This window comes from Ochlerotatus camptorhynchus, unplaced genomic scaffold (assembly GCF_037179485.1).
Source record: "Ochlerotatus camptorhynchus isolate MF236.1 unplaced genomic scaffold, CSIRO-AGI_Acam_v1.1 ptg000357l, whole genome shotgun sequence".
NCBI classification, from domain to species: Eukaryota; Metazoa; Arthropoda; class Insecta; order Diptera; family Culicidae; genus Ochlerotatus; species Ochlerotatus camptorhynchus.
The window spans coordinates 3833954-3847028 of NW_027040845.1; the positions used below are offsets into that span (position 1 = coordinate 3833954).

General features: G+C 41.0%; 1 protein-coding gene across 1 annotated transcript in view; it reads left to right on the top strand.

Moving 5' to 3' along the window:
* Positions 1 to 1778: 1778 nt before the first annotated feature.
* Positions 1779 to 13075, top strand: part of LOC135709211 (putative uncharacterized protein DDB_G0277255) — a 316014-nt gene continuing 304717 nt past the window's right edge. The window contains exon 1 of the mRNA XM_065231452.1: positions 1779 to 2251. The gene's annotated coding sequence lies outside the window, so the exon portion shown is untranslated. The remainder of the gene's footprint in view (positions 2252 to 13075) is intronic.

A 13075-nucleotide genomic window follows, 5' to 3' on the forward strand; every position in this document is an offset into this window, starting at 1 on the left:
TTGCAGGCAGCCTTTCGTTTTTGTACTGGAGAACAATGTTCAACGCCACGCACCGAAAGCACTGCTGCTACTGCTGATGCCGATGACCGGACACCACCACACACGGTGATTGGAACTGAATCCGATTAGCGGTTGCGGCAGCCTTGATAGCTAGCTGCTTGTGGGGAGCCTTTCGTTGGGTACTGGAGAACACCACCACTCACCACGCGGTGATTTTTTTTTCTTTATTTTTGTGATTTTTAGCCGTAGGCTAGTTCATCACATTCGCGGTGATTGAATGAACACCGTTTGGTGAGACCGGATGAAGTTCAACTTTGAAATCCGTGTTAGGGAAATCGCTTTTCGCATGCAATCGATGATAATTTAAATTATCATAGCAACAGTTACACATTTGTGCCATTTTCAATAGTGACATTTTGAATTTAGTCTTAAATTAAACAGATGCGTAGAAATATTTCTGATCGATTGGTGATAAAATTATTGAAATTGGTCCAGGGGCAGCTGAGTTATTAACGTTCAAAATCTTTCATAATGTTGTTACATGTTCCATTTTCGGTTTTCACAGAGTGTACCCTCATATAGAAATTACAGACGTAGTCCTACGTCAAAATATAACCTTTAATAACATATTTTGTTTTGTTTTTTATCTTTATGGCTGCAAAAAACAACTCAGAGTAAAGCTTGGTATGTCTGGACACTCGTCAAAATTTATTAAAGTCTGGGTTGGATGGAAACCATTTGGCTTAATGACCTTCGACCTAATGGCAGGTCGTTCGCTTTATCAATAGGTTGATGTTTGAATCTGAATTATTTAAAATTGGCGCATCAAATGGCGTTCTTATTTCATGCATCATTCCAGCATCAGCTTCAAAAAGGAATTGTTGCCTATTGCTACATATCCACACTAATCGGAATACGGCCCGTAAAAACACCTACATATCATACATTACAGCAGCTTCTCAATAGCTGCGCAGGGGGTAATTTTAATAACCAACCACCTTCGTAGTTGCCGACGTCGACGTCGGTTTGCTGGTATAGCTGCGATTCTGATCGCGAGAGACCGCGCTCACACAACCCTAGAGAATACTATCTCGCGTTTGTTGGGCTGGTATGGCACCTGAGTCGATGTATAGAATAAAGCCCCAATACGTATAGCCGGTACATGTAGGCTCTAGTTATGATCAATGAGCCGTGCAAACGCGCAAAGGGACGACGACCGACCGACCGACGACGGTGTGGTTGAGATTGATTCCGTGTAGATACCGGGCGCCTGTTTGGTATGTCGCAGTTTTTTTGTAAACATCATAAACTTTAGAGCATTGCTCAACGGTGTGGCTGGCACTACCTTTAGCAACAATCTTTTGGCAACTTCAGGTTCGAATCGAAGACTGTTCGCTCGTGTGTCGTGAAAAACGTGACACAGTTCTCGGTCCATCTAAGCACCCAATCAAATCGCCTCGCTTCGCAGTGTGCACATAAGATCCCAAGTCAGCTGCAGTTCTCTTGTGTCAAAGTGGAATTCATTAGAAAATAGCAAATAAAAGTAGTTTTTCCTTTTGTGTGAGCGCGGTACAGCAAGTGTTTAAGTGCGCTAAGAACTCTGAAGAGAAACAAACCCACCCTATTGCTTCGTGCCAGTGTTGTTCCATTCAGGGGGGAAAAAAGTGTGGAGGCGGTCTGTAACTCAGTCAGCAGCAGCAGAGTCAGCACCGGGAGAAGAAAGGTGCTTCGAATTCTCGCGAGGCGGCCCCATTGACCAGACTCAGGTGAGCCTTCTGGTCGCGTTGTTAGTCGCACGTTTCGCGTCGTTGCGTTGGTAACGTTCGGTAAACAGTTTATTGTGGTGTTTTCGTTCGATTGTGTCAAATTGCGACGATTGTCTAATTTTTTTATTACGTGAACCAACACTTCTCTTGCTCTTTCTATCTCGAATAATGTGCACGTTCGTTACGCGGCAAATTAGTACAAACAAACTTATCGGTAGTGATATCAGCTGATAAAGAAAAGTGGGGAAAAAGTTAACGAAGTCGAAAAAACGCATGCTTGTGAGCCAAAAATAAAGATTGCAGCGTTGAAATACAAAAATCACAGAAACGCAAATTGCGACCAAAAGAGATAACGCTGCTTTACGACCTCGGAAAGAAAAAAAAAACCAAAATCGTTGTGACGTCGCAAGTGGGAGATGCGTTTTTCGCTTTGAATCTGAAGAAAAGTGCAGAGAATGTAGCAAAAGGCGAAGCAAATGCAAAGAGTAAGCAAAATTGATATTTTTTCTATTTATTAAGGCAGCAGGGGTGGGAGGGAGAGAGTAGCAGTAGCAGTGCGCACGCGGAAATGGGCGCTAATTAAGAAAGCCTTCGTAGCGCCCAAAATAAAAGTGAAACTGGTGCAATAACCGCTGTGGCCGTTGAGCGGCTGACTAAAAAAAGCCGGAAAAGGTTTGCAAATGAGAAGCTAATTAAATTAAACATTGGAGACGGGAAAAAATTGGGTTTTGCGCGTCAACGAACACCAAGCGTGGAACTGTGTTTTGGAATGTTGTCAACAATGTACAATGTCAGAAATGATCTAGAAAATTACATAAAACGTCAGTTTCATAGAAAAGGAAGATTTTAATTCCTAAAACATAGTATTATTTTATGTTGTGCAAGTTCATAAAGCATAAGTATCCTTCTCTAAGCTGCTGCGATCTTGAGAGTATGTGTTGAGCAATTCAAGCTAACTCACAGTGGTTTTTCAATTTGCTCCTGTCGTGAATTCGGTGTTATTCCAAAAGATCATTTCAGGCATAACATTTGATAACGGCACAAAAGCATTTGTAAACAAACTTTCTTAGGCCCTTTACACGCGAACCAAAGTACGCCCACGCAAACCAGCAACATCATCGGATAGGGGCAACTATCACCTTTCCGAAAGTGGTATTGGTTTGGGTGGGCGTACTTTGGTTCGCGTGTAAAGGGCCTTAGAAAGTTTGTTTACAAATGCTTTTGTGCCGTTATCAAATGTTATGCCTGATTTGCTTCTTTTACTTCTTTGCATCTCAGAAATGCCACACTAGGCAGTTCAACCAACAATCATTACGAAACTAACGATTTTAAATTGGCTCACTACTTGACTAGCTGTTTTGAGAAGACTACTATTTTGCATAATAACAACGGTAAGACAGGAGAATATTTTGAAGGAAATGTTAGCTTGTAACAGATTGCCTTTTATTCTCGATAAATTCGGTAAAAAGATGGAGAAGATGCTTCCGTCCGAATGGAGAAGAACTTGGAGATAATTAATAGTTTTGTGTAGAGTTATTTTAATAACAACTGAATAAAAGAGGGTTTAAGTGATTTCTCTAACTACTTGATGCATTGTTTTCCTGTTTTTCTTATTAAAACGATGAAAAGCTTCCCGTAATTGCCTAATTACTGGAATTCCAAAAAAATGATCCCCATATTTTTCAGCAAAGAAATTACTGATTTTCCAGCAACCATCTGTCAAAAAATATTTGTTGACAAACCAGCAAAATTTACTTTGCTGGAAGGATTGCTGGTTATACAGCTCGGCAAAAAAAAAAACATGAATTTGGCAACAAGATAAACATCAAAGCAATCCTGGCATCACTTGCATTTGTAACTGCTTGCGAGTTACTTCGCAAATGCACCGACGAGCGAGTTCATGAGTGATTGTTAAACGATTTTAATACTCCTCCCTAATTGAAGCAAACCATTTGTAAACATTGCAGATTGGAACCGCTTTTGACAGTTCGATAAGAATCAGTGTCTCCGCTGGTCTCTTATTCCAGTGTTTCTAGTGTGAACCAATCTCTTGAAATTGTGACATCAATCCTTTAAACCACGCTGCTTCTTGAACTGCTGCAAATAGGCATTGGCGTAGCTAGAAAATTTATATGGAAGGGGCCTAGGTGGAGCCTGTTGCATTTGTTCTATTTTGCTAAACTATGTTTAAATAAAAACGCGCCAAGATGCTATTAAATCAAATTGCGTCAAGGCAGCTTGTTTATAGATTTTTTTTTCTGTGACCAATAGTATGACCTTGAAGCTTACTATTATCACAGAGGTAACTCAAAGACCAGAAGGTCACGAAGAAACATGCTCAACTTTTTGGCCCAGCTCTGGTACTATCTTCGGTCCTTAGCTAATCGATGCACCTCCCATTTTATCTGTCAAACCTTCATAGCGAATCAAAACAAATATAGTGTAGTACTAGAATTTCTACTACAATGAGGTACGCTTATAGATGTACTTGGGACGAATAGGCTAGTCAATTATTGAGCCAATTTAAAATCGTTAGTTTCCTTCGGTTGCTATTATTTTAATGGCTGAACAAATTTTTTTTTTTTTTTATCTAGTTCGTTTATTTGGGAGGCTCAATCGCGTTAGCTTTACGGAGCCGATAATTCATTGTTCACTGTGTGTAACAAAATTCACTTAATTCTATGTCTAGTAGGAGTTGGGCCGATTACTCGCGGCTTACTCGAGGTTAGAAGGGTACATTTTCGAAGGATAGGATCAGGGGAGGAGCTTGGGGTAGGGTTTCGTTGTCTCATCAGAGCGTTGTCGCCAGTATGAACGGTAGTGCTGTTCTAGCTTCGTCCGGAGTTCGACCGGCTATGGTGGGTGACCAGTGGGCGACGATGAGACTCATCGAGACGGGGGGACAAGACAAACAAAAACTAATAAAGAGAGACAAAAGACAAAAGGAATTAAATTCTTATACTAGACATTTGAAGAAAAACATAAACGGACTGCATATAGCAGAGATCACGGGTTGCCAACACGTCTCTGATAGGAACATAGGGTTGTCTTCCTTGGGCCTCGAGGGTATTCAAAAGTCGCTCTCTGGCGGCGTCATTATCCGTACATTGCCAAACTGCGTGTTCGATGTCATCGTAACCGTTTCCACACCGACAGATGTTGCTGTCCACGAGGTTTATTCTATTGAGATGAGCATCTAGCGAGTAGTGGTTGGACATAAGTCTACTCATCACGCGAATGAAGTCACGACTTAAGCCCAAGCCTTTAAACCACGCTCTCGAAGAAACATTAGGAATAATTGATGTAACCACCGTCCAAGATTTCCAGTGTCCCAATCGGTTTGCCAACTCGAAAAGGTACTCTGACGCACTAAATGGTAAAATTCATCGTGTGAAATTTGCCTGTCATACAATTCGCCTTCCTGCGCGCCCACCTTTGCGAGAGAGTCCGCCTTCTCATTGCCTGGGATTGAGCAATGTGAGGGGACCCATGCAAAGGTAATCATATATGATCTTTCGACCAGCACACACATCTGCTCCCTTACCTTTGAAAGGAAATAAGATGAGTGCCTACCTTGTTTCATCGACCGAATAGCCTCAATCGAACTGAGACTATCCGAGAAGATGAAGTAATGGTCTGTGGGCATATTGGAAATCATCCCCAATGCGAAGTTGATTGCTGCCAGCTCAGCAACAAAAACGGAACAAGGTTCCTGAAGTTTGCGGAAGGCGCTAGAGTTTTCATTGAAGACACCGAAGCCAGTGGATCCATTGAGACGGGACCCGTCTGTAAAATATCTTTTCATGCAATTGACTTGTTGGTACTTTTCAGTAAAAATACGTGGGATAATAATAGGTCGAAGTTGATCGGGAATCCCATGAGTTGCTTGTTTCATGGTCAGATCATATTCAATTGAGGAACTGCGATTGGTGAAGTGAACACGGTCTGGAGTATAACAAGGAAGACACATATCTGATGATATGTAGTGGTGGTAGATTCTCATAAATCGAGATTGTGTGTTCAACCCAAGAATTTCTTCAAAATTAGCAATTATAAGTGTGTTCGTCACTCCGCATTTGATTAGTATTCTGAGAGAGAGCTCCCAGAAACGGTTCTGGAGGGGTGTTACTCCTGCCAGAACCTCGAGACTCATGTTATGCGTTGAGTGCATACAGCCAAGGGCAATACGCAGACAACGATATTGAATTCGTTCCAATTTTATTAGGTGACTTTTTCTTGCCGAGAGAAAGCAGAAAGAGCCGTACTCTAGAACAGAGAGAATAGTTGTTTTATAAAGCGTTATGAGGTCTCCCGGATGAGCACCCCACCATGTGCCGCAAATTGAACGGAGAAAGTTGATCCTCTGCTGACATTTTTGCTTCAAATACGTAATATGGGCATTCCAAGTGCACTTTGAATCAAACCAGACCCCAAGGTACTTGAAAGACAATGATTGGGTAATGTTTCTGCCCAAAAGATTAAGCTGCATTTGGGCTGGGTGCCGCTTTCGAGTAAACACTACCAGTTCAGTTTTCTGCGGCGAGAATTCGATCCCTAGATTCATAGCCCAAGAAGACAAATTATCTAAGGAATTTTGCAATGGTCCTTGCAAGTCCACGGCATGTGGACCTCTTACGGAAACCACACCGTCATCTGCAAGTTGTCTTAGCGTGCATTGTTCTGCCAAACAGTTGTCGATATCTTTGACGTAAAAGTTATAAAGAAGAGGGCTGAGACATGAGCCTTGGGGCAGGCCCATGTAACTAATTCTGGAAGTTGTCAGTTGTCCAAGGGAAAAGTTCATTTGCTTTTCTGACAACAAATTGTACAAGAAATTATTTAAAATTCCAGAAAGTCCACATCTGTGCAGATTGTCTGACAGAATTTCAATGGAAACTGAATCAAAAGCCCCCTTAATGTCCAAGAATACTGAAGCCAATTGCTCCTTGTGTGCAAAGGCCAGTTGAATATCTGTGGAAAGCAGCGCTAGACAATCGTTTGTTCCTTTGCTCTTGCGGAACCCAAATTGTGTATTTGATAGCAAGTTATTTGATTCGACCCAGTGATCGAGTCTCCGAAGGATCATTTTCTCCAACAATTTCCTAATGCACGAAAGCATAGCAATCGGACGGTATGAGTTATGGTCAGACGCTGATTTGCCAGGTTTTTTAATGGCTATTACTTTGACCTGTCTCCATTCAGGCGGTACAATGTTGTTTTCTAGCAAGGAATTGAATAAATCTAGCAAGCGTCTTTTAGCGATATCTGGGAGATTTTTCAGAAGATTGAATTTAATCATATCGCTTCCCGGTGAGGAGTTGTTCGATGAAAGAAGAGCCATAGAGAAATCCAGCATTGAGAATGGTCTATCCAGAGAGCCGCCGCTAGGAGACGCTTCTCGAAGAATATTTTGTGCTGGAACTGAGTCCGGACAGACCTTTTTAGCGAAATCGAATATCCATCGGTTGGAGTATTCTTCACTCTCATTGAAAGATGAGCGGTTACGCATGTTGCGAGCCACCCTCCACAAGGTGTTCATTGAGGTTTCTCGTGAGAGTCCCTCGACGAAATTGCGCCAATAACCGCGTTTTTTTGCTTTGATTAATTGTTTCAGCTTTGTCTCAAGCTTTGAATATTCCTCGAAGTAAGTGGAGGTTTTGTGTCTACGAAAAGCTTTGAAAGCATCAGATTTTTCTACATACAATTTTGTGCATTCTTCGTCCCAACCAGGTGTGGCTGGTCTCCTTTTAAAGGGTGCACTTGGAACTTTTCTTTTTTGTGCTTCCAGTGAGCTTTTGTAAATCAAATCGGCTAGGAATCGATATTCTTCCAATGGTGGAAGCGCATCTATTGATTCGACACCGATTGTCACCGCCGTTGCATATTTCTGCCAGTCGATGTTCCTTGTAAGATCAAATGGAACCCGAGATGGTTCTGCAGAGTGAGGGCCACACTTTATTGAAATGATGATTGGCAAATGATCGCTACCATGGGGATCATTGATAACCTTCCACTGACAATCCAATGATAGCGATCTTGAACACAAAGATAGGTCGAGTCGGCTTTCTCGAGCCGGAGGTTTTGCTATACGTGTCGCTTCACCAGTGTTCAAAATAGTCAAATTGAAATCGTCACATAAATCGTAAAAAATAGCCGCTCTATTGTCGTCATATAGATCGCCCCACCCAGTACCATGGGAGTTCATATCACCCAGAATTAATACTGGGGATGGAACAATCGAAACTAGATTCCAGAGTTGACTACGGCTAATGGAGGTTCTTGGTGGAACGTATACTGAAGCTATGCAAAGATCTTTGTTCTTCACATTTATTTGGCAAGCAACGATTTCGACGCCGGATAGAGCAGGAAGGGAAATTTTGTAGAAAGGGTAGCACTTTTTGATCCCTAAAAGTACTCCTCCATAAGAATCGTCTCTATCCAGGCGTATAATGTTAAAATCGTGGAAGTTGAGTTCTTTATCGGAAGAAAGCCATGTTTCACAGAGAGCAAATATATCACAATCAGAATTGTGAAGTAAAAATTTGAACGAGTCTAGTTTAGACACTAGACTACGGCAGTTCCACTGTAGCACAGTGATCATATCTTCAACCTCGTTCGACGAATTATCCATCGAAAGATATGATTGATGCAAGGAGGGGCCATGAAACAGTCAATTGCTTAAGATATGATTCTAACGTTGGAAGCAAGGCAGAAACTAAGCTTCTTAGAGGGTCTTGTATGTTGAACATGTTTAATATGAATTCCACAATGTCCGAAAAAGCTAGCAAACCTCGTTCGGACTTGGATTTCTTTTGAGAAGTTTGAGGAGCAGCTTTTTTATTTTTTTTATCTTTGTTGGGCAATGGCGGAAAATTCTTGCTGCATCCAGGGATTGGATCAACAGGAGCCTTCGGTTTTGTTTTTTCATCCCCATTACCCTGGGAATTTGGCAATCGTCTGGAGGTGACTTTAGTTTTCTTACGGCGCACTTTCGGGGAGGGGCATTTTCTTTTTGAGGAACCGTCTATTTTTGAAGGTGCGTGTACCACCGTATAATCACCTTCATCGGATGAGTCAGAGTCCGATTCTTCAACTGACAAAACCGAAAATTGGTTTGCATCTTGGACGGCTGATGCAGCCTTCAACATTTGAGCATATGTCTGCTTGGAGCGTCCAGAGATTGAACGCTGCACTTTATCGGAGTGCTGTTTGTACATCGGGCACTCCTGCAAGGGGTGAGGATTCTCGCCACAGTAAGCGCATTTTACTGATTCTTTGTGGCAAGAATCCTCTTTGTGGTTTTCACCACATTTGCCACAACGAGTTTTGTTGCCGCAATGGCTGGCCGAGTGTCCCAGCCTTTTGCAGTTGGTACAATTATATACCCTCTGTACAAACAACCGCACCGGAAAAAAAGCACCATCAATTTTAACAAAGTTTGGGAGAACTGAACCTGCGAAAGTCACCCGGAACGAGTCTGAATGTTTATAAACTTTTTTACCGTCTAGCAAAGATGCTGAATGCAGTTGCCTTACATCCAGTATCTTCACTAGCGCGGTAGCGAATGTCGAGTTTTTAAAAGTTCCCGAGGCATGTTTCAAGTCCTCGACAGTCAGACTCGCGTCGGAGACCACGCCTTCTATCTCCACATCTCGAGAAGGGATGTAGATGTTATACTCAACACTAAAAAGCTCGTGGTCAGCAATTTTATTTGCCACATCATAAGTCGGTGCTTCTACACGCAGTTTGTTGAATCTTTCTTTGTGTACCAAGATTCCCGGATACTTACGCAGCAAATCTCTCGTTATGTCGAGAGTTTTCAAAGGTTTATTTTTGGGCCGAAAAAAGACAACCCATGGTCCTTTCGAAGACGGTTCATAGTATCTGGTTCGCGTAACGTAGGCATCGGAAGATGCCATAAGTGTTGCGCAAAAGCGGTGCGCAACCACTTAAGAAGGAAAAAAAAATAAAACCTTCACTAATTAATTAATTTTAATTACTAGTAATTAAATTTTTTGCCCGACGTACGCCACCAAAAAGAAAAAAAAAAAATCGAAACAAAAAAAAAATCTTATATCTACTTGCAAAAAGTTGTCTCACTATGACCCATACTCCCCTACCAGGGGCGAGAGACAGAGTCACGCGCCACGAGGCAAAATTAAACTACAATAGGGAGGCAATGGACTTGCAAAATGTATTGTCTAATACTTATGCCGGTTGTAAACAACCTATCAGCCGTTGCAGCTAGATGGTCCGTTTGCTGCTGCTGGTGGTGATGATTGGTGTTGGTGGGTCGGCACGATGATGAAAAAATGACTTGACGACCGGATGGATTACCGGGGTGGATTAAAGCTGGATGGCAACTCCAAGGGGCTCGGCCCATGGAATTCCACTTCCTCTGTTGCACACTGGTCACTTGGGGCACCCAATGGGGGGGTGAAAAAACCGCTCGGGCGGAAAAAACACCGAAAAAAATTAGATGACTGAGACCGGGACGTTGTTAACCGACTGAGTGTTCAACTAGGAATGACTGAACAAATTTGATTTTATTTAGTTCATTACAACGATGAGGAGCTCGATGGTGGGAGCCTTAAAAGCTTACTGATTTTGAACAAGAAAGAATCGTTTGTTCATGCTTTTTTGTAATGAAATCACACAGCGTCCGGTTCTCATAAATTTAAGCATCTCAAACGTAAGAAAATTCTCAGAGCTAGGTAATTCCAGGTAATTGGTAGGTAATTGGCTTTTTTTTTTAAAGATTTTGAATAGTTTTGAGATTCCAGGCCTATATGTTTTCAAGATTTTGTTACTAAAAAATATTTTTTTTTGATACAGATTGTAAGCCTTAATTCTTCGAATAAAAATGTAAATCAAAATCAACAAAATTAGATTAACTGTCATAATTCTATATCCTGTAACTTATGCCATGTTTCCTGAACATCTAAAAAATCCCTTAAGTTTTACCATTTAAAATTTTAATTGATTTCAAATACCACATTTATTCAATCGCTCGTAATCCTACTAAGATCTCTGAACATCTTTGCACTCCTGGAATGACACCTATCATCTACAAATATTCTTGAACATTTGAAAAGTTCGTTGAAATTAACCGAAGTTCCCAAAACCTTCAAGAAACTCATGGAGCTTTTTTTGTAGTTACATCTGTGACTTCGTTGCAGTGAAGCTCTCTAAACTGAAGCGAAGATCCCTGAAGTACTTAGAAGTTTATTGAACTATTTTTAGAACTTCTACAAAATTCCCTGGACTTTTCAAAATTCCTTACACTTATATGAAGTTTTACACAGCTCCTCAAAATGCTACGAAATTCGCAAAAAATCAACAAAGTTTGCTGCACTTCTATGTTTCTTATTGATTTTTCACGAAGTTGTACAAACGAAATTTCTTGAATTTGTACGTAATTTCCACAACTATTCCAAGTCTATGAGGCTTCAAAAAAGTGCCCTGAAATTATATAGAGGTTCCCGGCTTCCCTGAAATCAAATAATGTTGCTTTAACTTTTATGAAGCTCCTCTAACTTAAATGGTTCCACTTCTACGCAGTTTCCAAAACTTTTCCAAGTTCCTTGTTTCTACGATTTTTCTGAAGATTTATTAAGTTCCCAGAATTTCTAATAAGTTTCATCAATTTCTGCGATGTTCCCTGAACTACTTAGAAATCCTTGAAGTTTTATGAAGTTCCCAGAAGTTGTAGAAAGTAACCTGGGCTCATGGTCAATTTGTAGATCCTGAAGACGTTTTATTGTGCCATCGATTAAATATCGATATAATATAATTTCTCAAAACTGTTTCTTCCAATCCAGAACATAAAAAAAGTAGTCAACTTAAAGAACTTAAAAAAAAAATGTTTGTGGTCTAATTTTATTAATCGCTGTTAATTAGTAACATCGAATTTGACAAGCTTGATAAAATAACGACGTTGCAAAAAAGAAAACCTCAAAAATTCGGAGGAGGGGGGGGGCTAGATAATGCTCTCCCGTTAGCTACGCAGATAGGGCCATATACTCAGCTTCACACGTAGATAAAGCGATCGTATCAACAATCAATACGAAACTAACGATTTTAGGGATTGATTGAAGGGTTTAACGGCTCTTTCAGTCTTTTTTACTGCAGCAAAAACGTTGTATTGCTTCAACTCTCCGACGTTTCGGTGATATATTTCACCATTTTCAAATTGGCTCACTACTTGACTAGCCTATTGGTCCCAAGCAAACGATTAATGTACCCCATTCTAGTCAAAATTCTAGTACTACACAATGTTTGTTTTGATTCGCTATGAAAGTTTGACAGATAAAATGAGGGGTTATTGGATTTTCCTATGTTTCGAGGGGTGAATCGATTAGCTTGGGACCGAAGATAGTACTAGAGCTGAGCCAAAAAGTTGAGCACGTTTCTTTGGGACTTACTAGTCTTAGAGTTACCTCTATGATCGTATGTTGTTGCTTACAGCACCATCGATACACCATGTAGCTTGACTATGAAACCACTTGTTGAATTCCTGTCGTCCAGATCAGCTGGACGCAGCATTTTTATCCAATAACATTTTGGTTGGCATACTTCTTGTACAACAGTTACCTTTCTGAAGTTCCACCAACCGGTGGAAGCTAACGATTTTAAATTGGCTCACACTGGACTAGTCTATCGGTCCCAAGTACATCGATGAACGTACCATAGAGGTAACTCTAAGCCCAGAAGGTCCCGAAAAAATGTGCTCAACGTTTTGGCTCAGCTCTGGTACCAACAATCAATACGAAACTAACGATTTTAAATTGGCTCACCACTTTAGTAGCCTATTGGTCCCAAGCAAACGATTAACGTACCCTATTCTAGTTGAAATTCTATTACTACACTATGTTTGTTTTGATTCGCTATGAAAGTTTGACAGATAACATCAGGGGTGTGTGGATTCATGCAGAACATGCAGGGGTGAGTGAAATAGCTTGGGACTGCTTGGGACCGTTGTTCTGGTACTGAGTGAGCCAAAAATAATAATGATTTTCTTCGGGACCCAGTGGTCTTAGAGTTACCTCTATGCTGGTACTCTCTTCGGTCCCAAGCTTATCGATGCACCCCTCGAAACATAGAAAAATCCACGAACCCTTAATTTTATCTGTCAAACTTTCATAGCGAATCAAAACAAACATAGTGTAGTACTAGAATTCCGACTAGAATGGGGTACGCTTATAGATGTTCTTGGGACCAATAGGTTAGTAAAGTAGTGAGCCAATTTAAAATGGTTAGTTTCCACCGGTTGAACGTACCCGATTTTAGCCAAAATTTTAGTACTACAC